The following is a 4,140-nucleotide window of genomic DNA, read 5'->3' as shown; positions in this document are numbered from 1 at the left end:
CTTCCCATTTTATCAAATATATCAATGTTTCATCAGTTTTTATATAATGAACATTCAAATCATATTCATATAAAAAACATCCATTTCAAGCATTGAAGAATATAATTCAAGTTACATGAACTTACCTTGATACTTGTTTGTAAACAAAAAATCTACTAATCCCGAAATTTTTCCTTTTCTCGATCTAGCTTCGTATTTGAATCTTCTGGATCTAAATAAATAAATTTAATTATTAATTTAATACATTTCATGTTCATATGCAACATTCTCTATAATTCAACTATTATTTATAGTTCATTCAAAGTTGTCTACTTGAGTCATAGTCACTAAATTATTTTTATCTTGAGCTACAGAACTCCAAATTAGAATCTGATAATTTTTGATGAAACTAGACTCACATATCTTCTTACCATAAAACTTTTATAATTTTTGGTTTAGTCAATCAGTACAGTTTATTCTTTAAAGTCACCCCTGTTCTGTTGTCGACAGTTCTAACCCTTCTTCACTAAAAATTAATTATCTCTTTATACAGAATTCAAATGATGTTCTCATTTATTTATATTAAAAATATACTCATTAATGATTCTATACATATAAATTTAAGCCCATAATTGTTTTTATTCAATTTTTTATGATTTTTCAAAGTCAGAATAGGGGAACCCGAATTCATTCTGACCTTATCTCACAAAATTCATTATATCTCAAAATTTACAAATCCATTACTTACACTATTTCTTCTATGAGAAACTAGACTCAATAAGCTTTAATTACATATTTTTTTCATCTTCTAATTCGATTTCTACAATTTATGGTGATTTTTCAAAATTAGTCTACTGCTACTGTCCAAACTGTTTTTGTGCAAGCTGTTTATTACCATTTTTCCCCTAAGCTTTTAATAAATGATAATCTCGTCCCTACTCAATTAGCCTCTCAATTGAACTGATTTTTCTAAATTAATATTTTATTCTATCACCTTAAACTATTTTACAACCTTTAGTAATCAGAATTTCAGCAATAGACTTGAATTCCAAGCATTTTCACAATTAGGTCCTAAAAATCAATTTCTATTGAAATTACCTAATAAAATCATCTCATAAACAAATTAAAGCCTTAATTTCATTCTATTTCATCATAAACTTACAGAAATCAATCATTGTGACATCCCTAAATCGACCCTAGTCGGAAAGTGGTTTCGGGACCACCAAACCGAGTCATAATAATAATTAACCATCATAATTGATGCTCATTATATGTATATATGCATGTGTGAAAATTTCGTGTTTGGATTTTGTTAATAGTAAGTGAATTTTTATCAAATAGGACTTATGTGAGAAAATTTAGAAATGTGCTAGGCAATTGTAAGGTGGCCTATTAATACATGTGGGAAAATAGTTGTCCTTGCATGTCAAATAACCCACTTCCTAAGGTGAGTGGCGGCCATGACAAGAATATGGGCAAGGGAACATGTTTCCAACATGTTTAGTTAGTGGATTATGTAGAAAAATAAAGAAATGAAAAAAAATGAGCATGGATGCCCCCCTTTGTTGCCGTGAGTAGAGGAAAAGAAAGGAAAAAATTGTTCATCCATTCTCAAAATCTTGGCTGAAAATACTAAGGGAAAAAGGAAGGATTTTTGCTTCATGCTTGGTTTAGAAGAGAACTAGAAGGAGATTTGGTCATACTTGTGTCAAGATTAAGGTATGTTTGAGGTTGTGTCATGAGATTCATGCATGTTTTAGTTGCTAACTTGATGTTCATGTTAGCCCATGGTTCAAATCCTTGTTATGCCATGGAAATGGTATTTGGCCAAGGTTGATATTGTGTTAAAGCCATTGCATGCTAAATGTGAAGCTTGTTGATGATACATGTAATGATGGATTGACTACTCTTGAAATTTCTTTTAGCATTCTTGAGTAAGACATGGAGTTTTCTTTGTTTAACCATGACCAAAAATTGAAAGGGGATGGTGTGGGATGTATTCGCCATGGCATGCTCATAAGTGCGATTTATGCTTGTTGCATTATAGGTAAAATTTGTGTTTTGATATATGTGTATATGTGTTTGTACATGATGTTACAAATGGATGTGAAAATATGCTAGATTGGGAAAATTTGATTAAATGTTCATGAGATGAAATTAGGTGATTAAAAGATGTTAGTTGACATTGTACATATATATATATATATTCGCCATTAAAGTGAGTATGTAGGTAATGTTGAATCAAGTTTTGGTGCATATTCGGTTAGGTGTATAATCGACCAAATGGACGATTAGTAAGAATGGTTGCGAATATACAAGCATACATATGCATGTGTAGTTGAATTATGAATGTTTAGCAAGATGGTTAAACTAGTGATTTATTGATTAAGCTCAAGGAGTTAAAGAAGGAGAATCAAGCAAGGGAAAGACGAAGGTCATCGAGTAGCCGACTTGGAACTATTTTACCCAACACGAGGTAAGTCATTAAGCACGTATTTGATATTGCTTAAATGATTGTAAAATTTATGCAATTGTGTTTAATGGGATGATATATATATATAAATGAAAATGTATGTGTATGGAGTGATGACAATTGTTGAATGTAAAAGAAATAGTGAAATGTGTAGAAAGTTTGCTTTCGGCACTAAGTGTCTGGGCAATACGTGTGTACGGTGGCGAGATTGGCACTAAGTGTGCGTGCTGGAAATATATGGCACTAAGTGTGCATGCTGGAAATATATGGCACTAAGTGTGCGAGCTCGAAGGGCATGGCACTGTGTGTGCGGGCCTAAATCGCATGGCACTAAGTGTGCGAAATCGAGTATTAAGCAATCGTGTGTGCGTACTCTATATATATATAAATATCTCCAATCGAACAATTATATGGAGGGTGTGTCTCCATCGAGTGAGTATGGACAGCGGATCGGGTAAGTACCTTGAGCTCATGACGAATAGGTAATACGTTCATGCTTGGGGTTGAATTTGGTAAGCCTTAAATCTATGTGATGATTGAAATTGTATGGTTGTGCTGGAAAATGAGTTAATGTGTAAAATGCTTGATTATCTTGTTGTGTAGAATATGAAATGTGGATGTATGAATTAGTGCGAGATTGGACCAAAAGGTCCGAGGTATTATGGTATAGATTCGATATGGACGAGTACCTAGCCTCATTTGTTGTACATGTAGTAGTAACTTTATCGGTGGATTGACGAATGCTTATGACTTACTGAGTTGTAAACTCACTCGGTGTTTTCTTGTCACCCATTTTAGGTCTCTTGGACTCGTATTGTTGCGTGCTCGGAACCGTCGTTGAAGTCATCACACCGGCTGAAATCTTGTGGTATTGTTTTTGTTGTTGAAGAACATTTGGCATGTATAGGCTATTATATTTTGTCGAATTGTGGGTTGTAAACTTTAAGCCATGTGAAACGGCCTATGTGGTCGTCGAGTGGGATGCTAGAACCTATAGCCACGAGTCTTAGAAACTCAAATTTTGTTAAGGTGGCCATAATTTGTGTCATGTATGATGGATGATTAAGGCCAAGGAAAAATTCATGAAATTGGCATAGTCTACTGCAGTAACTGTTGCGGACAGCAGCAGTGAGATGAGATTGAAAAATCACTAAAAATAGTATAAGTAGAATTAAATAGTGAGTAAATTATGGAACTGATCCTTGATGAATCTATTTTTATATGGACGAAACGAAACGACCATATGAGCAGTATACTGGGAGATATTAAAGTTCTCGTGAGACAGGGCCAGAACGATTTCTGGGTCCCCTGTCGTGACTTTGAAAATTTACCATAAATTATCCAGAAAGAATTAGGAGTCATGCCTTATATGTACAGATTCCATTTTGAGTCTAGTTTCATTAGAAACAAACGGCACCAGTATTAAAGCCCTGTACAGAAAGATATTCAAGTTGTAACGAGCGGAGGTCAGAGCAGTCAATCCCTGTAACATGGGTGACTTTAACTAATAAACTGTACCAATTGGCCCAACCAAAAATTCTAAAAATAAATCCATGGATGGATATATGAGTCTAAATTCAGGGAAAATTTACGAAACCAGTTTCCGAGTTTTGGAACTCGAGATATGATTTTTAAGGCGACGGTGACGCAGTTTTCCAGCCTGTCCAGAAATGCCAAATTGGTCGGTA

Source organism: Gossypium arboreum, chromosome 8 (genome assembly GCF_025698485.1).
Source record: "Gossypium arboreum isolate Shixiya-1 chromosome 8, ASM2569848v2, whole genome shotgun sequence".
In the NCBI taxonomy this organism is placed as follows: domain Eukaryota; kingdom Viridiplantae; phylum Streptophyta; class Magnoliopsida; order Malvales; family Malvaceae; genus Gossypium; species Gossypium arboreum.
The sequence above is the reverse complement of the archived record's forward strand: the minus strand, read 5'-3'. Positions refer to the sequence as shown.